Raw genomic sequence first — 25,793 nt, 5'->3', positions numbered from 1 at the left:
ATGAATGGTATAGCATTGTTAACACTTCCAGTAAATGCAACAACTATAAATTGTTTAAGAACGAGTTCGGAATTGAGACCTATCTTAAAACTTCACCTTACAAATTGTTAAAGTTTATGATTAAATTTCGAACCAGAAACCATCGTCTTCCTATTAAGACAGGAAGCGGGATTAGACTTGATATGTCATCAAGGAAGTGTCATTTGTGTCAAGCAAATAGTAGCATTGGAGACGAATATCACTATCTACTTGAATGTAAAGCTTAACCAATAGCAGAAAGCGATTTATTGATAAAAAATACTATGTCAATCCGAATGTCATCAAATTTAAATCTCTAATGTGTATGTGTAACACTCAAATGTCGAAATATAAAAGTTGTGTAAATTTGTGAAGGAAATAGTAAAACTGTTCTAAATGTTAATATATTTGTACTGTACAATAACACATGTATCCGATACTATAACTCTCGACATATTCATATAAAGCATTGTATAACATATGTCTCTCCCGTTTTATTTGCTTTGTACCTTTGAATATGGAATGTTAACTTTTTACAACAGCCTCATTGTTATTATGTATTTCTTTTTCACATGCTCATGCTGTCATGTTACATGAACTGAGTTGTTTGAAAATAAAACTTGGAAACTTGGCTAGACTTGTTTAAAATCGGGCTTGTCACTATCTTATTTTTGCCTTATCATATTTAAAAAACTCGTTCCTGTAGAAATAATTGCACATGGGTCGAAGACCTGTGTACGGTTACATAAATTGGCAAATTTAAACGCATGTAATTAAATACATGACTGAAGCAGAAATTATAGGATTATTATTGAAATAGATCAACCTGGTGTTTTGACAATACAGAAAACCTTTTCAATGTCAGTAAGATGAACACAATATTTTTACCTAAAAATAGCGGGCACTTCATTGCACCGTTTACGCATGCAGGTAATTTAAACCTGACAAAAAGGTATTAAGTCGTCTTTTGTTCGTGCAGTCATGCAGTAAAATCATTCTGACTGGATCTTGCAAAATTCATGAAGCGCGATAGAGCTTATTTCGAATTTGAATGATTACAGTATTAAGGTAAAAATAGCGAATGATATCAGCATTATTATGGTGTTTGATTCAGGATTAGGGTTTTTTAACGTACCTTCTCATCGGGTAAACATGTTTGTGTTTATTTCGAAATTTGAATTATTCAATATTAAGGTAATATTAGTGAATGATATCAGCATTATTTTGTGTTTGATAAAATAATGGGATATTTGTTAAACATCATTGACCTTCTGATTAACATTTTTGGGCTTGTCCTATTCAAATGCAGCAACGAAACACACATATATAAAGGATTGTTTTTTAACGTTACGTTCGCAAAGTATTTCGAAAATGACGTCGTTGATATTCTGGCCCAGTCCATATTAAAACAGTGAAATATCCTGTTAATTTCATTAAGAAATCTCTATAAACCACAGGAATGCATGCATAATAAATCCAGAGTATAAACAACGTTTAAATATTGAACTACTGGCGTTTTAATCGCCACATCAGTCTTCAAAATTAATAAGATTGAACAAAATTTGTACTCACTAGGAATGTAACATTGATGACAGTTAGATGCTCATATTATCGATTTACTTGTATTATCCGATAATTTTCTAAAGATTGACACCGTGATTTGCTATACAATTTTAGAAAACAAGCACACTTGAAACACCAACGTAATTTGATCTTCTTAAACATTTAAGATCCGGAACTTTTGCAAACACTTTCCCCAAAACAAGTCAAAATATAACATCCACTTGTTTAAAGGGTCTTAGTGATGATTTAAAATAACTAATATCTGTAGAACGTCACCTATGCTTACACGTTGAATGTTTTTGTTTCCTCAACTTTGTCTTTGACTTAAATAGTGGCAAACTTTCAAAACTATATAGAAAACAAACGCTAATATGACACTAAAAAGACTTCAACTAACGAAGAAGATCTTAACCGGAACAATAGATACAATGCTTGATTTGATCAACACAATTTTGTTTTTAAGTTTAATATCCAATAGTCCTATAAATGAATATAATTGAAGTATATTGGCTAACAGTTTTAAATGTCTTATAAAAAAACGATAGTTTAAAACGCAAATCAAACAATAAATAAGTTTTCTCTCTAATATATATTTATATTAATGAAATCGTAAGTTTGCGGAATGAATAGTCCGTATAGAAATTATTGAGGCACTGATCACAGGCGGTAGTATTCATAAGTTTATTTTGTTGAAATATTCATTTGAGGAGATCGTTCCATTGATCTAAAGCGTATACAAACTTTACAGTGTCACCCGCTCGCGGATTAAGTTTCAAATTAAAGATTCATTCCTGAATGTATACATAAGTGGAGAATGCAAAGGACTCAATCATTCCACGTGTGAAATATTTTGTGTGAATTGACAAGCTTTAATTTCTTTATCGAACAAACATGTGCTTGATCACATTGATACAGTCTAATTTACACCTTGTGTGGGGAAAGGATAATTCAAATCAAAGGATGACATTATATGACCGACGCTAATATGTAAGGTAGATGCTATATGACCGAATCTTATGTGTAAGGTAGATGCTATATGACCGAATCTTATGTGTAAGGTAGATGCTATATGACCGAATCTTATGTGTAAGGTAGATACTATATGACCGAATCTTATGTGTAAGGTAGATGCTATATGACCGAATCTTATGTGTAAGGTAGATGCTATATGACCGAATCTTATGTGTAAGGTAGATGCTATATGACCGAATTTTATGTGTAAGGTAGATGCCATATGACCGAATCTTATGTGTAAGGTAGATGCTATATGACCGAATTTTATGTGTAAGGTAGATGCCATATGACCGAATCTAATGTGTAAGGTAGATGCTATATGACCGAATCTTATGTGTAAGGTAGATGCTATATGACCGAATCTTATGTGTAAGGTAGATGCTATATGACCGAATCTTATGTGTAAGGTAGATACTATATGACCGAATCTTATGTGTAAGGTAGATGCTATATGACCGAATTTTATGTGTAAGGTAGATGTCATATGACCGAATCTAATGTGTAAGGTAGATGCTATATGACCGAATCTTATGTGTAAGGTAGATGCTATATGACCGAATCTTATGTGTAAGGTAGATGCTATATGACCGAATATTATGTGTAAGGTAGATGCTATATGACCGAATCTTATGTGTAAGGTAGATGCTATATGACCGAATCTTATATGTAAGGTAGATGCCATATGACCGACGCTACTGGTTAAGGTCGATGCTATATGACCGACGCTAATATGTAAGGTAGATGCCATATGACCGACGCTAATACGTAAGGTAGATGCTATATGACCGACGCTAATATGTAAGGTAGATGCCATATGACTGACGCTAATGTGTAAGGTAGATGCCATATGACCGACGCTAATGTGTAAGGTAGATGCTATATGACCGACGCTTATGCATAAGGTAGATGCTATATGACCGACGTTAATGTGTAAGGTAGATGCTATATGACCGACGCTAATGGGTAAGGTCGATGCTATATGACCGACGCTAATATGTAAGGTAGATGCCATATGACCGACGCTAATGTGTAAGGTAGATGCTATATGACGGACGTTAATGTGTAAGGTAGATGCTATATGACCGACGCTAATGTGTAAGATAGATGCTATATGACCGACGCTGATGTGTAAGGCAGATGCTATATGACCGACGCTAATATGTAAGGTAGATGCTATATGGCCGACGCTAATGTGTAAGATAGAGGCTATATGACCGATGCTAATGTGTAAGGTAGAGGCCATATGACAGACGCTAATATGTAAGGTAGATGCCATATGACCGACGCTAATGTGTATGGTAGATGCCATATGACCGACGCTAATGTGTAAGGAAGATGCCATATGACCTACGCTAATATGTAAGGTAGAGGACATATGACCGACACTAATGTGTAAGATAGATGCTATATGACCTACGCTAATATGTAAGGTAGATGACATATGACCGATTTTAATGTGTAAGGTAGATGCCATATGATATACGCTAATATGTAAGGTAGATGACATATGACCGACGCTAATGTGTAAGGTAGATGCTATATTATCGACGCTAATGTGTTAGGTAGATGCCATATGACCGACGCTAATGTGTAAGGTAGATGCTATATGACCGACGCTTATGCGTAAGGTAGCTGCTATAGGCCTACGCTAATGTGTTAGGTAGATGCCATATGACCGACGCTAATGTGTAAGGTAGAGGACATATGACCGACGCTAATGTGTAAGGTAGATGACATATGACAGACGCTTATGTGTAAGGTAGATGACATATGACCGACGCTAATGTGTAAGGTAGAGGCTATATGACCAACGCTAATGTGTTAGGTAGATGCCATATGACCGACGCTTATGTGTAAGGTAGATGCCATATGACCGATGCTAATGTGTTAGGTAGATGCCATATGACCTACGCTAATGTGTTAGGTAGATGCTATATGACCGACGCTAATGTGTTAGGTAGATGCCATATGACCTACGCTAATATGTAAGGTAGATGCAATATGACCGACGCTAATGTGTTAGGTAGATGATATATGACCGACGCTAATGTGTAAAGTAGATGCTATATGACCGACGCTAATATGTAAGGTAGATGCCATATGACCGACGCTAATGTGTTAGGTAGATGCCATATGACCGCCGCTAATATGTAAGGTAGAGGCCATATGACCTACGCTAATGTGTTAAGTAGATGCCATATGACCGATGCTAATATGTAAGGTAGAGGCCATATGACCGACGCTTATGCGTAAGGTAGATGCCATATGACCGACGCTAATGTGTTAGGTAGATGCTATATGACCTACGCTAATGTGTTAGGTAGATGCCATATGACCGACGCTTATGCGTAAGGTAGAGGCCATATGACCTACGCTAATGTGTTAGGTATATGCTATATGACCGACGCATATGCGTAAGGTAGAGGCCATATGACCGACGCTAATGTATTAGGTAGATGCTATATGACCGACGCTTATGCGTAAGGTGGATTCTATATGACCTACGCTAATATGTAAGGTAGATGCTATATGACCGACGCTTATGCGTAAGGTAGATGCTATATGACCGACGCTAATGTGTAAGGTAGATGCTAAATGACCGACCCTTATGTGTAAGGTAGATGCTATATGACCTACGCTAATGTGTAAGGTAGATGCCATATGACCGACGCTAATGGGTAAGGTAGATGCTATATGACCGACGCTAATATGTTATGTAGATGCTATATGACCGACGCTAATGTGTTAGGTAAATGCTATATGACCGACGCTTATGCATAAGGTAGAGGCCATATGACCTACGCTAATGTGTAAGGTAGATGCCATTTGACCGACGCTTATGCGTAAGGTAGATGTTATATGACCGAAGCTAATGTGTTAAGTAGATGCTATATGACCGACGCCTATGTGTAAGGTAGATGTCATATGACCGACGCTAATGTGTAAGGTAGATGCTATAAAACCGACGCTTATGTGTAAGATAGATGCTATATGACTGACGCTTATGTGTAAGATAGATGCTATATGACCGACGCTAATGTGTAAGATAGATTCTATATGACTGACGCTAATGTGTAAGATAGATGCTATATGATCGACGCTAATGTGTAATGCAGATGCTATATGACCGACGCTAATGTGTAAGGTAGATGCTATATGATCGACGCTAATGTGTAAGGTAGATGCTATATGATCGATGCTAATGTGTAAGGTAGATGCTATATGACCGACGCTAATGTGTAAGGTAGATGCTATATGATCGATGCTAATGTGTAAGGTAGATGCTATATGACCGACGCTAATGTGTAAGGTAGATGCTATATGATCGACGCTAATGTGTAAGGTAGATGCTATATGACCGACGCTAATGTGTAAGGTAGATGCTATATGACCGACGCTAATGTGTAAGGTAGATGCTATATGACCGACGCTAATGTGTAAGGTAGATGCTATATGATCGATGCTAATGTGTAAGGTAGATGCTATATGACCGACGCTAATGTGTAAGGTAGATGCTATATGATCGACGCTAATGTGTAAGGTAGATGCTATATGACCGACGCTAATGTGTAAGGTAGATGCTATATGATCGACGCTAATGTGTAAGATAGATGCTATATGACCTACGCTAATGTGTAAGATAGATGCTATATGACCGACGCTGATGTGTAAGGTAGATGCTATATGACCGACGCTAATATGTAAGGTAGATGCTATATGGCCGACGCTAATGTGTAAGGTAGAGGCTATATGACAGACGCTAATGTGTAAGGTAGAGGCCATATGACCTACGCTAATATGTATTGTAGATGCCATATGACCGACGCTAATATGTAAGGTAGAGGCCATATGACCGACGCTTATGTGTAAGGTAGATGCCATATGACCGACGCTAATGTGTAAGGTAGATGCTATATGACCGACGCTAATGTGTTAAGTAGATGCCATAAGACCGACGCTTATGTGTAAGGTAGATGCCATATGACCGACGCTAATGTGTTAGGTAGATGCCATATGACCTACGCTAATGTGTGAGGTAGATGCCATATGACCGACGTTAATGTGTTAGGTAGATGCTATATGACCGACGCTAATGTGTTAGGTAGATGCTATATAACCTACCCTAATGTGTAAGGTAGATGCTAAATGACCGACGCTTATGTGTAAGATAGATGCTATATGACCTACGCTAATGTGTATGGTAGATGCCATATGACCGACGCTAATGGGTAAGGTAGATGCTATATGACCTACGCTAATGTGTAAGGTAGATGCTATATGACCGACGCTAATATGTGAGGTAGATGCTATATGACCGACGCTTATGTGTAAGGTAGATGCTATATGACCTACGCTAATGTGTTTGTTAGATGCTATATGACCGACGCTAATGTGTAAGGTAGATGCTATATGACCGACGCTAATATGTTAGGTAGATGCTATATGACCGACGCTAATGTGTTAGGTAGATGCTATATGACCGACGCTTATGCATAAGGTAGAGGCCATATGACCTACGCTAATGTATAAGGTAGATGCCATTTGACCGACGCTTATGCGTAAGGTAGATGTTATATGACCGAAGCTAATGTGTTAGGTAGATGCTATATGACCGACGCCTATGTGTAAGGTAGATGTCATATGACCGACGCTAATGTGTAAGGTAGATGCTATATGACCGACGCTAATGTGTAAGATAGATGCTATATGACCAACGCTAATGTGTAAGATAGATGCTATATGACCGACGCAAATGTGTAAGATAGATTCTATATGACCGACGCTAATGTGTAAGATAGATGCTATATGATCGACGCTAATTTGTAAGGTAGATGCTATATGGCCGACGCTAATGTGTAAGGTAGATGCTATACGACCAACGCTAAGGTGTAAGATAGATGCTATATGACCGACGCTAATGTGTAATGCAGATGCTTTATGACCTACGCTAATGTGTAAGGTAGATGCTATATGACCGACGCTAATGTGTAAGATAGATGCTATATGACCGACGCTAATGTGTAAGATAGATGCTATATGACCGACGCTGATGTGTAAGGTAGATGCTATATGACCGACGCTAATATGTAAGGTAGATGCTATATGGCCGACGCTAATGTGTAATGTAGAGGCTATATGACAGACGCTAATGTGTAAGGTAGAGACCATATGACCTACGCTAATATGTAAGGTAGATGCCATATGACCGACGCTAATGTGTATGGTAGATGCCATATGACCGACGCTAATGTGTAAGGTAGATGCTATATGACCTACGGTAATATGTAAGGTAGAGGCTATATGACCGACGCTAATGTGTAAGGTAGATGCTATATGACCTACGCTAATAGGTAAGGTAGATGACATATGACCGACGCTAATGTGTAAGGTAGATTCTATATGACCGCCTCTAATGTGTCAGGTAGATGCCATATGACCGACGCTAATGTGTAAGTTAGATGCTATATGACCGACGCTTATGCGTGAGGTAGATGCTATATGGCCTACGCTAATGTGTTAGGTAGATGCTATATGACCGACGCTTATGTGTAAGGTAGATGCCATATGACCGACGCTAATGTGTAAGGTAGATGCCATATGACCGACGCTTATGTGTAAGGTAGATGCTATATGACCGACGCTAATGTGTAAGGTAGATGCTATATGACCGACGCTAATGTGTTAAGTAGATGCCATAAGACCGACGCTTATGTGTAAGGTACATGCCATATGACCGACGCTAATGTGTTAGGTAGATGCCATATGACCGACGTTAATGTGTTAGGTAGATGCTATATGACCGACGCTAATGTGTTAGGTAGATGCTATATGACCTACGCTAATATGTAAGGCAGATGCTTTATGACCTACGCTAATGTGTTAGGTAGATGCTATATGACCGACGTTAATGTGTTAGGTAGATGCTATATGACCGACGCTAATGTGTTAGGAAGATGCTATATGACCTACGCTAATATGTAAGGTAGATGCCATATGACCGACGCTAATGTGTTAGGTAGATGCTATATGACCGACGCTAATGTGTTAGGTAGATGCTAAATGACCGACGCTAATATGTAAAGTAGATGCTATATGACCGACGCTAATATGTAAGGTAGAGGCCATATGACCGACGCTAATGTGTTAGGTAGATGCCATATGACCGACGCTAATATGTAAGGTAGAGGCCATAAGACCGATGCTAATATGTAAGGTAGATGCCATATGCCCGACGCTAATGTGTTAGGTAGGTGCTATATGACCGACGCTAATGTGTTAGGTAGATGCTAAATGACCGACGCTAATATGTAAAGTAGATGCTATATGACCGACGCTAATATGTAAAGGTAGAGGCCATATGACCGACGCTAATGTGTTAGGTAGATGCCATATGACCGACGCTAATATGTAAGGTAGAGGCCATATGACCGATGCTAATATGTAATGTAGAGGCCATATGACCGACGCTAATATGTAAGGTAGAGGCCATATGACCGACGCTTATGCGTAAGGTAGATGCTATATGACCGACGCTAATGTGTTAGGTAGATGCTATATGACCGACGCTAATGTGTTAGGTAGATGCTATATGACCGACGCTTATGGGTTAGGTAGATGCTATATGACCGACGCTTATGCGTAAGGTAGAGGCTATATGACCTACGCTAATGTGTAAGGTAGATGCTATATGACCGACGCTTATGCGTAAGGTAGAGGCCATATGACCGACGCTAATGTGTTAGGTAGATGTATATGACCGACGCTTATGCGGAAGGTGGATGCTATATGACCTACGCTAATTTGTTAGGTAGATGCTATATGACCGACGCTTATGCGTAAGGTAGATGCTATATGACCGACGCTAATGTGTACGGTAGATTGTATATGACCGACCCTTATGCGTAAGGTAGAGGCAATTTGACCGACGCTAATGTGTTAGGTAGATGCTATATGACCGACGCTTATGCGTAAGGTAGATGCTGTATGACCTACGCTAATGTGTAAGGTAGATGCTATATTACCGACGCTTATGCGTAAGGTAGAGGCAATTTGACCTACTCTAATGTGTAAGGTAGATGCTATATTACCGACGCTAATGTGAAAGGTAGATGACATATGACCTACGCTAATATGTAAGGTAGATGCTATACGACCGACGCTTATGCGTAGTTTAGATGCTATTTTTTCTCATTAAGTTAGCAATAACAACGTGACGTCGTATTTCCTTCTTCCCTATTCTGCGCAATGCTAATACCCTCCTAGTCTGCTTCCATGCCTACCGATATCCCATACAGTGTAACGATAGCTTAAGAGGAAGGAACTCCAGACTAATACCTTCCCTCAGTCATATGGATATAACTCCGGCAAGCATTAATGCTTACTGCCGAAAATGGTTCAAAACCAATCATGAATAAAAAAAAATTATCCACTGCAGAACGGATTTTATTCAATTCTGTAAAACAAATTAAAACGAGCAAAACATTTCACCAGCATTTTTGTAAATTTGTTTTGAAAGTCGTCCTATCTGCCGTTTTCAATATGAGTATTCAATATCACTTTTGAATCATTATTAACACTTATAGGTTTAAAAAAATCATTTTAAAATCCATGGCATGTTTCTTAAAGATCTTTTATTCATTTATATATATGCAAGTTCTGATGAGAAATAATTAACCTCTTGATCCATGCTATACGATATATAGGCGTGTTTGAAAAGCATTTCTTCCTAATAAGTTTATTTCGGTAAGCAGGCTTATATTTTACTGATATTTTTGGACATAAATCGTGGGTTTGTTTTTGTGTGCGTGAACTGCATTTGAGACAGTTTCCGCCCTTAAAAAAACGCATCGATGAAAGGCTTTTGAAAGCATGGGTAAATGCCTCGCTTGCATACGATTAACAATTTCACAGATGTAAGTGAAATGTTAACGAACATGTGCTCGAATTACGCATACAACTGATCAAATTACATAATGCATACGTCAGTGAGTGCACTGCAGTACATATCAATTATTTATATGAAAGACCGATTTTAAAGTCGTTAAATCTTTTATATTATTTCAGTCATGATAACGGTTCACTAATTTTAAATACTTTAAATTACAAAATTGTCGTTCATTGATTCATATACGTGTGCACTATTAATATATCGTTTTTGTATGCTTTCAGGCAGTTTAAAGGTATGCATCCATTAAATGAAATTGATATTTCATTGTATCGTACACTACAAATATCAATTTAATATTCACACCTCCGCGCATAAAGTTTGAAGGGGGTAAATTTGAGCGGTCGATTGGTCGGTAGGTTTGTTGACAATATATATTAGAACGAATAATCGAAATGAAACTTACACATTACAAGCATGATAGTAAGAAGTGTCTGACGTATGTATCGTGGCCAATGGACAATGCGCCCTTAGTTTTTATTGTGACACCTTTTGCTTTGTAAGACGTTGTGAAGCAAACCTCTCTCACTGTGGAGCAAACGTCGCTCGCTCTTTAGAAAACCTCTCTCACTGCGGAGCAAACCTCTCTCACTCTTGGGCAAACCTCACTCACTGTGGAGCAAACCTCTTTCACTGTGGAACAATCCTCTCAGACTTTGGACCAAACCTCTCTCACTGTGGATTAATCTTCTGTCACTGTTGAGCAAACCTCTCTCACTCTAGTGCAAACCTCACTCACTGTGAAACAAACCTCACTCACTGTGGAGCAATCCTCACTCACTGTGCAATTAATCTCTATCACTGTGGAGCAAACCTCTCTCATTGTAGGGCAAACCTCTCTCACTGTGGATCAACTCTCTATCACTTTGGAGCAAACCACTCTTACTGTAGTACAAACATCACTTACTCTTTCTCTCTCTATGTAGGAAACCTCTCAGGCTGAGGAGCAAACCCATTCACTGTGGAGCAAATCTCTCTCACTGAAGAGCAAACCTCACTCACTGTGGAGCAAACCTCACGGCCAGTCAATTTCCGCGTGGGTCGAAATTTTCGATCATACAACAAATGAATATTTGGCAAACCTGAATTAAGCATAGCGTTGATAATGCATTTTTGTTTCTATATGTCAACAACAAATGAGTGCTAGGTTGTGTACAAACGTAACAATAAAATATAAATAGTATGTTTTCAAAACAACTACATCAGACTTATATTGTATGAGTTCTCTTGGAACAGATCCGAAGACTACAGCGGTCCAACACCAATGTGCTGATTTCAAATGATTTCATATACCATTCAGTTATTCGTAATATACATAGATCCAGTTCAGACCTCAACGTTAAACGCAAATTTATAACTCAAATAGCATTTGCCAGATATATGTCTAAAAGAAATAGATGCTATTATATAATCATTTGTATTAAATCTAAGTGTATATGCACGACCCAATTATTACAAATAGTCTATATGCGGTTATGGCGCTTTCAGTGGTGTCATTTTGCATTGCATATTGCATGAATCTCTCATACAGCCTTTTTGTTGCGCATGCGTGTAAAATGGCGTATAATATGCTATGTGTTAAAATTGTTGCATGCCGTATATATGTTTTTTGTATGTATATGTGGTATTATGACGATAAGCTTGTTATGCTTAAGTCTAATAAATATTATATTCTGTTCTGTTCTGTTCATACAACCTATACTGGGCTCGCTTCTTCTCCTATTTCATTTTATCCTCATATAAAGCTATTAACCCATGAGAGGTATTTCACATTTCACTGGTTAAAGGTGGTTTTCGACAATATTCCTTGCTCATGCTAGGGCTTTTAAACATGAAATCGTGTCTGGTATTATTTACCGAATTAGGTATGTTCGTGCTGTTCAGATAAAGGGTGATGGAGAAGACTTGGGCGGGTCGGCACTTTGAGCCTTGGCGCGGAACGGATCAAGTCGTCGCCACCACCCGCTGTCATATTTATTATGACATTTAATGGAAAAAAGGTGCACGAATGATATTTTATCAAAATTATAGATGCATATACTTTACTTATAGTCAGTACCCCTGGCATTTCATTTTGTGCGAACAAGCTTGCCTTAGTACCAAACTATTAAAAACATGTATTTAATAAGTTTACGCCATTTTTAAAAACGGGAAAAAAGACATCAGGTTGATTATCTAAACATTATTCCAAACAGAGACTGCCAGGACATAAACAGTGACATTTAATGCACCAGTCGATTGTAACAACGCCCCCCACCCCCACCCCAACCCAGGTCCGGGGGTATACCGGGGATAACGGGGGAAATGGGCCGTGTTTTTACCTTCTAGGTTGCTTCGCAGTGCCGAGTGAATGCGGTGGTTTTGTTTTCTTGCCGAAAATAGCGGGGAATTGGCCTGTAACCCAGATAGTCCCCGGGGTGCGGGGGCATTTGGCGGGGATTTCACCAGCAGTTTGTTCCCGCAGGACGGGGATTTTACCATGGATTGGCTTGACCTAAAGTTAATGTCCCCACTATTCTCCGGACCAGGGGTGGGGGTGGGGGTACAATTGACTGGTGCATAACAGCGTGATGAAAAGAGTGACAATTTGGACTTTAACGATATCCTCAATGGTGACATTTTAGTCGGTATTTCATGTTAATTCATGTCCATATTATCAAGGCCATTTAAATGATAAAAGTATTAAGAAATGTAGATATGTAAAATATGTCTTTACCGCAAGTGGGAGAGGTGGGTATTGCCTCCTCAAGTCCTTTAAATCTGAATAAATTTGGCGAAAAAATGAGTCTATCACAATGTACAGTTTGATGTTCAAAGAAAGTAATAAAACTTTCACCGACGTATAATTGTGTTATTTGAATACTTTTTGAAACAAATGAACCTATCACCGAAATATATCTTGATTAAATACATTAAATACATAAAATGAAGAAAATAACATAAAACGTAATTATATAAAAAAAAAAATACGTTCTATAAAATTGTGTAACGTTGGTCAATATTGACTGACCGTTCCCTTTGAAATCTTAATATTGGAGAAGAATGATTTATTTCATGATACATAAGTCAATATCTCCGTGAATATACATATTAAAATATGTGCATTGTTATACAAATATCTCATATTTCGCAAGGCAGAATACATTTAAACATTGCTTTAAAACTGAATATTGGAGAATAAAATGAATTACCCACATGTCTTAAAGCTGCACTCTCACAGATTGAACGTTTTGACAACTTTTTTTTTATTTTTTGTCTTGGAACGAGCCAATTTTTGCGAAAATTCATGGAAACCAGTCATATAAGACTGCTGACAAAAAATTAGATCGCAGATTTTTATATTTAAGTTCAAAAGTTGATGTTTTATTCATTTTTCTTAAACCGTTAGTAACGGTTTAAACCATAAAACATTAATTTTCGAACGGAAATATGAAAATCCACGATCCGATTTTTTGTCAGCAATCTTATATCATTGGTTTGCAGATATTTACGCAAAAATTTGCACTTTCCAAGACAACGAATAAACAAATTTGTTAAAATGGTAAATCTGTGAGAGTGCAGCTTTAATATTACATAATATTTACACCTCAACTTTCATTCCTTAAATGAACAGCCTTTCGGCATTCCCGAATATTTTCCGAAGAATGCAATATCTTCGGGTATGTTCGGATCGCGAATCATCGCATATTGATAATCCAGTAAATTAAAAATTGTTTATATTGTTATTGTTTGTATTGCGTCAGCAGGACACGAAGAATTAAATCAACGTGTAAGATAGTGTTGCCATAAGTTTTTTTTTTTCAATTTTACGGTTGAAAGTGATTTAAAGTGATTATTTTCTCGTGTTATTGTGACGTAATATGATAAACTGTTTCCGGTTACAGTCGGGTTGTCCTATTTAAAGATTTGGTGAGAAAGAATTACTGCAAGGTTTATTAAATGAAATGAAGTATTTTTCTAACAATTCTAGATAGAAATAATGAATTATTGGTGTTAATACACACTCTACCCAGCCCTACTGCGTTCATACCTCGATAATGACATCTCTCTTGCAATATTAACATTAAATATCGGTCAAATGCCGGATTAATGTTGAAAAGTTGTCTTAGATATTGCTGTGCATCCGATACAATATCGGTCCGAAATGAATCCGACGGACAAACCAATATTGGTCCGGTATCGTTCGCGATATGTTTATAATAAATACGTTCTTGGTTTCTTGCCGTGATACTATTATGACCAAAGAGTATAAGTATTTATTTGTACGTAAATACATTGCGTTGGTTGTGTGATAGCCACTGTATCCATGCAACCAAAATAACTATGAAAGATACAGTGCTGAAAACGGAACCCTTTATCAACTTAATAGTGTATACGGTCAAATATGGCACTAGTGTCCAAGAAAGAAATGCAGAACAATTGTATTCAATACAATAAAAAAACTCATAAAACTTATATATTTTTGATAATCAATGGAGCAATGAATGTAATAAAACTAACATGTGGCGATGTCGAGGTAAAAATATTACCGATATATCGCTAAAACAAACAAGTTCTCAAACATAATAAACAAGTTTATTAATATTTGCTAAATACTCTTTTAAAATGATCAGAAAGTCATTAAATTTGGTTCTAGCTGTGTGCGCGCTGATCACAAGACGGACAAAACTTTCTATATTGACTAATTTTAAAATGATATTTCACCGTTTTAAAACAGTTTGATATCAATTTTTGCTCACTGATAAAGTTCTATAAACACCGGAAAGCATTTAAACAAACTGTCGCTATTATTTACCATCTTATTTAAATTGTTACATTATAATGGAAAAGAAACACAGACTATAACTCTTTACCTGATTTCAACCTCCGTTTCCGTGTCCCACCGTGAGTTGTTGATATGAAGAATATCAACGTAATTAATATATTAATAAGCTCCGCTCATTTGAACTACGTAACAGTTAAAAAAATGCCATCCGGTTCGGTAATTGCATATAGAATTTAAGAATGCTCTTTTCTTACTGCGCAATACAGCGATAATAAGATTTCGAAACATGCACTGAATGGTTTAAATGTATTACTGATGAATGCGAACCGAACGGAATGTTGATTTAAATTAAGCATGCTTAGCTCATCGCTATAACCACAAAGCACAACTGTTTAATACATGAAAGTATTTTTGACAAGTATTATCTACAAGCATGTTATACAATATCGTGAAATCTAAAGATACTTGTATTAGTAATGTATGTCTACAAGGATGATTTAATACCCTTAAGTTGATACAGAAAAAACACATTTTCATATCAATAGAGATTTATACTAAATGACAATTGCCCATTTGGAATTTGTTCCGTATTACTTTCGGCATTTCGAGTGACGTGGCGAACAATAACATGAATGTGTTTGCCAGTCAAATTTTGGAATAATTCCTGCTAGAAACAAATACTAGTATGTTAGTTCTAGGAAAAAACATTACCTTCAGTTCAATTAAATGTAGTGTTTGAGCTTGTATTTGTAGATCTAAGTTTAAATTGATTGCCAATGAAGCGTATTTTTGCCAACATAAATAAGATTCCCAAGAGTTATGTCATTGATTTAACTGCGTAATTAAATTACTACGCAAACTACTTGAATCAGACTTACACATACCGATTTCTGAGTATGTAACCGTCCAAATACACCCGAGGTTGTTTTCGTAGAAAATGGCCGAGGAGTTCCGAATGAAGTGTTTACCATGTTGCGTCGACTTACTTTAATACCAAAGGAATACTTGGTGTATTTTATGAAACTCAATTTAAACTGGTAAATTTAATCACAGTTTTATTTTAACCATTTTGTAAAGGGACTTGTGAATTAAATAAGTGCACCGATCTCTCCTGCAATAGTTTTATCAAGGCAATGCACGAGCAAGACAACTGTTTTATATCGTATCTTATAATTATTTTAGAGAACGGCTGTGTTTTCATGTTTCATGTGTAGATATGTATATGTTTTATATACACATTGATGGGACTGAAATAAACTATAAATCTCAAGATGCTTTGTCGGGCCTGCTCGAATTTCGCTTGCAAATCAAGCATTTAGTAACGGCCGATTTGAATCATTGCAAAAACAAACCTGCATTATTGAGTGTAGGAGTAAGCCGTGTAGTTGCAGGTCTTTCTCTCTCAAAACTCTCAGAATATAATTTTAATAAAGAACAGCACATTGATACAAAATCTGAAAATTCGCCCCAGTCACCAAAGCAATTATTGCAACTGTTCAAATTTGTTTGGACAATAAATTGATACCTATCAATTTTGTTATAACCCATTTTTCTGTTCTAAGCAATAAAAAAGTAAGATGAGAATCAATGTGAGTGCATTTCCGGTAAAGTGTGGCATGCTGGAAATGCCGTCTGACACCCCCATGCCAGAATCTCATGCAACATCTCCCAACTTCTTATTTATTTGTGGGTATATATATATATATATATATATATATATATATATATATATATATATATATATATATATACATGTATAAGGTTGCCATCACCGCGTTGAAGTTTGATGTAACATATGCGCATTGGTACTGCGTTTGGATCCGGGATGCTGTAATCGAATCTAGCGGAAATTTGCATATTTTGATTTATCAAAAGGCTAGACGGATGCAAAAAAACAAAACAACGAGAGTTGAATACTACCCGGATCTTAATGCAATATTAATAACCCTTCTATCATATACATTGCTGGTTTATATACATTTAACATACACATTTTTTTGCATTAGACATTAACAGTTCAGAATTGGCCCCCTTGCCGATGTGACCCCTGTGTGTTATTTGCGATTTGTTATACGACACAATAACATAAAATTGAAGGATGTGTCTGATTTAGAAAAGTGCTAAACAATGATAAAGATCTCGAATATCATCAATGAAATGTTAAACCAAAATATATCACCATCCATTAGCACTTACAGCGCTTAAATTACGTTCATTTGATTTTTTTAAAAAGAACAAACAATTACACTATGTTTGAATTATTATATTAGCATACTACTAGTATTTGAATAAACAATAAATGCTATGGGGATTTTATCGATTAAAATATTAATCTCTTGCGCACCAGTTAAGCATTTCCGGTCAAGTGTGGCGTGCTGAAAAATGCACCATGCCAGAGTCTCATGCAACATCCTGCCACATCTTATTTCTTTGAGGGCACAGTTTATGGCAAGTGAAGTATGGCATTTCAAAATAGCGCAATCGAATATATGTTTCTACAGAAAATTTAATAAAAAAAGTTATATATTAAAATGATCTTTAAAAACGCTATTTTAGAGGAAATATTTCATGCTAATATTGAACAAAATATAGTAATCGTATTGATGTCAGTTAATAACGTCGCATGCGTGAAATGTACAAATATGCGTTTTTCAACGTTATTTTTTTTACAAATTGATATTATTGCATAAAATGTGTGTTTTGGGTTATCGTGGTGTGTACAAACGCAAAAACCCGGGCGTTATCGGTAAAAAACGTTCATTTTTCAGTTAAATTCACGTGCTGTTAATGACCGGTTTTTTGTTTTACATAAGCGCTTTCAGGGCTCGCATCATAATAATGGCAGCTGAGCGACCTGGTTTCTGACCGAAAGTGGGTCAACGATCCCAACTTTTGCACAAAAACAAATTTCAGCATACATAGCTGTATACAAATATCAACAAATTAAATAAACCTCATTTAACTTACATATTTTCTTCTGAGTTGTCTTTTCCTGGCAACCTGATATGTGTTTACTAGATAGTACTTTCTGCAGTTGTTTTGACTATTTGTTTGTTTTAAAACTAAAAGCACTAAATTAAGTCTAAAACGTTCAACTCCTCCGAACATTAGCTATTTCTGTTGATTTTATTCAGAACAAACGACTTATATGGACATGATTCCATTACGTCGTTTGCAATGAACAAAGAAATTTCAAATACTGTTTTCTCTAATGCTGAACATGCTGTACATTTTATCAAGAACATGTTTTTTCAGGCTTAAATTATTTGTAAAAACAAATAAAGGTTTAAGTAGTACTTTATCGGTAATTAATCGATTACCCAATAGGTATTGTGTGTAAATAATCCCAGTAATCCAGTCAATTGTAAAAAAAAACAACACTTTCCAAACGAATAACACTGTGCAAACAATGGCGTCGAAACAAACTGCCGAGTAATGTTGCCGCCCTAATCGAGCCTTATGTAAAACATTTTTAATGACATCACTCATGACGTCACACAAGCACCTGTTATGGAGTTTTTTTTAACTAACTGTATTTGCATTTTCATGACATTTAACAGCTTTTTTAAACACAAACGTTTCTCATGATAATAATAGCGATAGTCCAACTTTTTTCAGCCGTTACCATCTGCACTCGGGCTGTAACCCATTTTGCGGGCCTTTGCAGATGGTAAAGACCTCAAAAAGGTGTATTTACCCTATAATAAAATTAATGTTATTAAAGAAAAACAAACAAAAAAACGGTTGTTTCTGATCCGGATAAAAATATCCGTCCCTCCAGCACGCTGCATTGAAATGACTTAGCAAGACTCGTTACCGGCTTACGCAAATGACCTCAGATCAATTTGTCTTCCCGGACCGGAAACAGATACGAACAGTACTTGTCGCCTGTTTTAGTATATAATGATGTTGTTTTTTTAACCTAGAATATTACCACAACGCCTATGCCACTAGACTGCTGGTCGTGCGATTATAACTTGCCATTGCCATTTTGCTGACTGGGACATATGATCGATGTTTCCAGAATTGGTGACCTACCCGGGAATTCATGTCCGGTATGCAAGGAAAAATCTGTACAGAGGACACATCTTAATGAACGTTTAATTGAACTTTAACAAAATATCGCACGATTCAGAAATTGAGTTGTTAACTTATACCTCTGTAGCACTATTACAACTTGTGCTACTAGGCGAGTCAATGTGTACCATAGTTTGAGGGGATGTCAAAGTGATGTCGCAATGTGACGTATTTAGTCGAACTATTGACGTCATTTCCCCTACATTGTAAGATACAGCCAAGTTTAACATGAAGCTATTTGATATTTCGGCTTTCCACTATTTCCTCACCTGTTTCTCGGATTTTCTTAAAGAGCAATCTGGAGCTCTTTTCTATCCCGAGTTGTCCCCCCGTGTACGAAAATTCACATCGTTGTCAAGCGTTCACTGTATCGAGATATATCTATCAATGCTTCACATCCGTATCTATCGTGTCAATCAATTCATGTACCAGTACCATTGAAGTGACACTCTTATTCAAAATCTATACATACACGTGTAAATCGAATATAAAGTTTGAGTGATACAGCCTCAACTACTTACTAAATAATGCATTTATGGAAAATAATAATTATTATTAACAATATTATTATAGTTTATATGGTCTCATAAGGTAGCAATACCGTGTTTTCTGAACACTTCTTTTAAATTAAACTCGGTATTCTTGATAAACATCTGCATTGTTTTCGACATTTGTTCATCCTTTTGGTATATTAAAACATTTTTATTAAATGTGTTAAATCTTTTTTGGGAGTAATAGTGCATCTTAAACGCTAGTAAAGAACTCGCATTATATCGTAATAAGGTCATACTTATACAGTTTTAACACAAGTACCTACACCTACTAACCCCTTTACTTTAAATATCGTACAAACTCGTTTCTTCAATATTACATAACTCTCCCTAGCTCTTGTAAACCAGAAGTAACTCGTACTTATTCGTACAACTATAGTACAGTCTCTTGCGTACCCTTATTACACCCGAAATCATATCGATTGAACATCGTACTACTGTGGAAAATTGTAGGGTTAATAGATCTTTGATTGACTATTACTGGCCCCTAAAATATCAACGGTAGATCGTGATAAACCCGTAAAAGTATTTAGACGATTTTTTTCACTATCGACCTATTTTGGACGATTAAGGACAGGGTTCAACATTTTGTTAGCATGTTTTGACGTTATGTTTTATGAATTTATCACCATTCAATACGAGACCAATAATGGCTGGGTATGTACTTGAGAATTTCAAAGTACAACCAAATCCATGAAAATAAGAGTGAGGATATTAAGTTTAATGACGTGAACGCATTCTTTTTGTCTGACAGCCTTTAATCGTTCTGTTCGGAACTACTTTCCGTCAATAAAAAATACTACGCAAAAATGCAAAATTACAGTAAGGACTTCAGCCCAACATTTGTTTCTCTTGAAACAAGATCGGAGAAAAAGCAGAAAGTTGTTTCCAATTTGGAGGTCCTTGGCCATTTTTATCGAAAACAACATCGGATGTATATGGACGGTTTACGATGTCAGAAATCGGTACACTTTGACTACGCTGCAAGTAGATCGCGTAGTAATTTCAATTTAATAGTTAAACTTAATGACTTAACTCTTGGGAATCTTAGTTTTGTTTGCAATAATACACTTCACCGGCATTCAATTTAAACTTAGATAAATAATGCGGTTATCGTAAAATATTCGAAACGAAAGTTAGGAGACAACTCATTCGAAACTTCTCAGCCATTTTCTACGGGAACATCCTCGGATATATGCCGGTACATCACTAGAAGTAGTTCGTAAAATTTGAATTATATAATTATTATTTAAATGTTGTGTTTTGGCTTATTGTAAAATACCCTACACTTCTATCTACCAGTATGGATAACTCGATCTTCCATTCCCAACCAGGGAAGCTGTATAATCTCCCATTAAAGATAAAGCTTAAGTTAACACTAATACGGTCACATATGCACTTGGGATACAGAGGTTTATCATGAAATGACCCTTTTCTGACGTCCTACTTCACGTCGATTTCGATGTTTTCCTATTTTAACACTTTATATCGAACCTTCTTCGATTATTTTCATGTTTTAAGAAAATGTTAGTTGTTTCAAAAACAAAACGGCACTAAGGTTTAAAAGGCTGAGGTTTAAATAGCACCATCAGTCCTACTGCTGAGTCCGTAAGCTTTGTATGACATGCAACGCCATGTTTTATTTGTAATGTTTTACCGAGTTTTTCATGCCGCTGAAAGCTATTATTCATTTTACCGACGAGTGCAATATTAAAGTTACAAAATCTCTTTTTGGTGACATTGTTTTGCTGTTTATGAATTAAATTTAGTTTCTAGCGAATATTTGTAAAATGTTGAAGTGAGAGTGGTCTAGTGATATAGGTGTCCGCCTCTCACCGAAGAGGTTGTGGGTTCGATCCCCACCAGGGGTACCTTCTTATGGCCCCTTTAAAAAGACACAGTACTGGTTTCTGCCCAGGAAACTGACTCGAGAGTGATTCTATAAGCTATCAGCTTTCGTCACAATCGAGCTGAAATAAATAAGTATAAACCAAAAGTTTCTCCGTTACAAAGCACAATATTCTAATGTTCCCATGTTTATCCGATGCACTAGCTGGTCGAGAAAAACTGCCGTGTGCAATGTAAGTTTGTGACATACTGATCATAGCCCTTATTGCCAATGTCGGGGCAGAATTTGGCATTTAAGGTAATCACTTTGGGAGCGCAAATAAGTACAACCACATCCCAACAAATACGAACAATACACGGATTATAACTTGGGACTTGAAGTCATTATCAATGTAAGATGGATATTTTTTTCAAAGGGAAGTAAATTCTATAAGCTTTGTTTAAAATAATGAAAATGGCAAACTATCTACGTTTTATATTTTGCCAAGAAAACTATTTTTATATCAGGCAAATAAATTTCACATATATGTGAGTCGAATGCCTTGGCCTTAAAGCTGCACTCTCACAGTGTCATTGTCTCATAAGGTAGAAATACCGTGTTTTATGCTCATTTCTTTCAAATTAAACTCGGTATCCTTCATAAGAACCATTGTTTTCGACATTGATTCATCCTTTTTGGAACATTAAAACAATATTATCAATTGTGGTAAATCTTGGAGTAAGAGTGCATCTTTAAACGTCTGGTCCACCAAACTTATTCATGCGGCTATACGATCCAAACTATTTACCATCGTAGAAAAGGGATACGAAGATAGGCTCCAACTTTATAATGGTAACAATCTTTTAATGAACTATTATATCCAAACAAAGGTATGTTAAACAATTCTGTCTTTCTGTGTGTTAAACCGTAAAGCCAGTTTACCTTGATCAGTTTCCGAATTACCATTACGCGAAATGGCAGCATAGATTAATGATATAATCTCTGGCTTTGATTACATCCGAGCCCCTATTTTCTATGTAGGAAATTAAAACAAATTGCCGTAGAATGCAGAGTTGAACACATCTAGGAACGTATCTACCTCTTAAAACCGATGTATTATCGTTACACTGTCGGACATGCTGACATGAATTATGACTATGGTCTTATAGTGATATGCATTCATTGCTTGTTAAAGACTGTGGTCTAACAGTGATATGCATTCATTGCTTGTAATAAGACTGTGGTCTAACAGTGATATACATTAATTGCTTGTTAAAGACTGTGGTCGTATAGCAATGTTCATTCATTGCTTGTTATAAGACTGTGGTCTTATAGTGATATGCATTCATTGCTTGTTAAAGACTGTGGTCTAACAGCAATGTTCATTCATTGCTTGTAATAAGACTGTGGTCTAACAGTGATATGAATTCATTCCTTGTAATAAGACTGCGGTCTGACAGTGATATACATTAATTGCTTGTTAAAGACTGTGGTCTAATAGCAATGTTCATTCATTGCTTGTTATAAGACTGTGTTCTAACAGCAATGCCCATTCATTGCTTGTAATAAGACAGTGGTCTAACCGCAATGTTCATTCATTGCTTGTAATAAGACTGTGGTTATATAGAGATATGCATTAATTGCTTGTAAATGACTGTGGTCTAACAGCAATGTTCACTCATAGCTTATTATAAGACTGTGGTCTAATAGTGATAGGCATTCATTGCTTGTAATAAGACTGTGGTCTAATAGTGATGCGCATTCATTGCTTGTTATAAGACTGTGGTTTAACAGTGATGTGCATCCATTGCTTGTTATAAGACTGTGGTCTAACAGTGATGTGCATTCATTGCTTGTTATAAGACTGTGGTCTAACAGTGATGTGCATCCCTTGCTTGTTATAAGACTGTGGTCTAACAGTGACGTGCATTCATTGCTTGTTATAAGCCTGCGGTCTAACAGTGATGTGCATTCCTTGCTTGTTATAAGACATGCGGTCTAACAGTGATGTGCATTCCTTGCTTGTTATAAGACTGCGGTCTAATAGCAATGTGCATTCATTGCTTGTTATAAGACTGCAGTCTGACAGTGATATGTATTCATTGCTTGTAATAAGACTGTGGTCATATAGTGATATGCATTAATTGCTTGTAAATGACTGTGGTCTAACAGCAATGTTCACTCATTGCTTATTATAAGACTGTGGTCTAATAGTGATAGGCATTCATTGCTTGTTAAAGACTGTGGTCTAATGGCAATGTGCATTCATTGCTTGTTATCAGACTGCGGTCTAACAGTGATATGCATTCCTTGCTTGTTATAAGACTGCGGTCTAATAGTGATATGCATTCCTTGCTTGTTATAAGACTGCGGTCTAACAGTGATGTGCATCCCTTGCTTGTTATAAGACTGCGGTCTAACAGTGATGTGTATTCCTTGCTTGTTATAAGACTGCGGTCTAACAGTGATGTGTATTCCTTGCTTGTTATAAGACTGCGGTCTAACAGTGATGTGCATCCCTTGCTTGTTATAAGACTGCGGTCTAACAGTGATGTGCATTCATTGCTTGTTATAAGACTGCGGTCTAACAGTGATGTGCATTCATTGCTTGCTATAAGACTGCGGTCTAACAGTGATGTGCATCCCTTGCTTGTTATAAGACTGCGGTCTAACAGTGATGTGCATTCCTTGCTTGTTATAAGACTGCGGTCTAACAGTGATATGCATTCCTTGCTTGTTATAAGACTGCGGTCTAATAGTGATCTGCATTCCTTGCTTGTTATAAGACTGCGGTCTAACAGTGATGTGCATTCCTTGCTTGTTATAAGACTGCGGTCTAACAGTGATGTGCATCCCTTGCTTGTTATAAGACTGCGGTCTAACAGTGATGTGCATTCATTGCTTGTTATAAGACTGCGGTCTAACAGTGATGTGCATTCATTGCTTGTTATAAGACTGCGGTCTAACAGTGATGTGCATTCATTGCTTGTTATAAGACTGCGGTCTAACAGTGATGTGCATTCATTGCTTGTTATAAGACTGCGGTCTAACAGTGATGTGCATTCCTTGCTTGTTATAAGACTGCGGTCTAACAGTGATGTGCATTCATTGCTTGTTATAAGACTGCGGTCTAACAGTGATGTGCATTCATTGCTTGTTATAAGACTGCGGTCTAACAGTGATGTGCATTCATTGCTTGTTATAAGACTGCGGTCTAACAGTGATGTGCATTCCTTGCTTGTTATAAGACTGCGGTCTAACAGTGATGTGCATTCCTTGCTTGTTATAAGACTGCGGTCTAACAGTGATGTGCATTCCTTGCTTGTTATAAGACTGCGGTCTAACAGTGATGTGCATTCCTTGCTTGTTATAAGACTGCGGTCTAACAGTGATGTGCATTCCTTGCTTGTTATAAGACTGCGGTCTAACAGTGAAGACTGCGGTCTAACAGTGATGTGCATTCCTTGCTTGTTATAAGACTGCGGTCTAACAGTGATGTGCATTCCTTGCTTGTTATAAGATTGTGGTCTAACAGCGATGTGCATGCATTGCTTGTTATAAGACTGCGGTCTAACAGTGATGTGCATTCCTTGCTTGTTATAAGACTGCGGTCTAACAGTGAAGACTGCGGTCTAACAGTGATGTCCATCCCTTGCTTGTTATAAGACTGCGGTCTAACAGTGATGTGCATCCCTTGCTTGTTATAAGACTGCGGTCTAACAGTGATGTGCATTCCTAGTTTGTTATTAGACTGCGGTTTAACAGTGATGTGCATCCCTTGCTTGTTATAAGACTGCGGTCTAACAGTGATGTGCATTCCTTGTTTGTTATAAGACTGCGGTCTAACAGTGATCTGCATCCCTTGCTTGTTATAAGACTGCGGTCTAACAGTGATGTGCATTCCTTGTTTGTTATAAGACTGCGGTCTAACAGTGATGTGCATTCATTGCTTGTTATAAGACTGCGGTCTAACAGTGATGTGCATTCCTTGTTTGTTATTAGACTGCGGTTTAACAGTGATGTGCATTCCTT

General features: G+C 36.9%; 1 protein-coding gene across 7 annotated transcripts in view; it reads right to left on the bottom strand.

The window, feature by feature from the left end:
• LOC128211277 (uncharacterized) overlaps window positions 1-15,624 on the bottom strand; it is an 84,758-nt gene extending 69,134 nt beyond the window's left edge. For 2 of the 7 annotated variants that reach the window (XM_052915893.1, XM_052915894.1), the window contains exon 1: window positions 15,394-15,624. The gene's annotated coding sequence lies outside the window, so the exon portion shown is untranslated. Of the gene's footprint in view, window positions 1-1,590; window positions 2,258-15,393 lie in introns of those variants that run through there. The other 5 variants (XM_052915886.1, XM_052915882.1, XM_052915887.1 and 2 more) reach the window with 4 other exon arrangements.
• Window positions 15,625-25,793: the final 10,169 nt, after the last annotated feature.

The sequence above is a fragment of the Mya arenaria genome, chromosome 12 (genome assembly GCF_026914265.1).
Source record: "Mya arenaria isolate MELC-2E11 chromosome 12, ASM2691426v1".
Taxonomy (NCBI): Eukaryota; Metazoa; Mollusca; class Bivalvia; order Myida; family Myidae; genus Mya; species Mya arenaria.
This window is presented reverse-complemented; position numbering and strand designations above follow the sequence as displayed.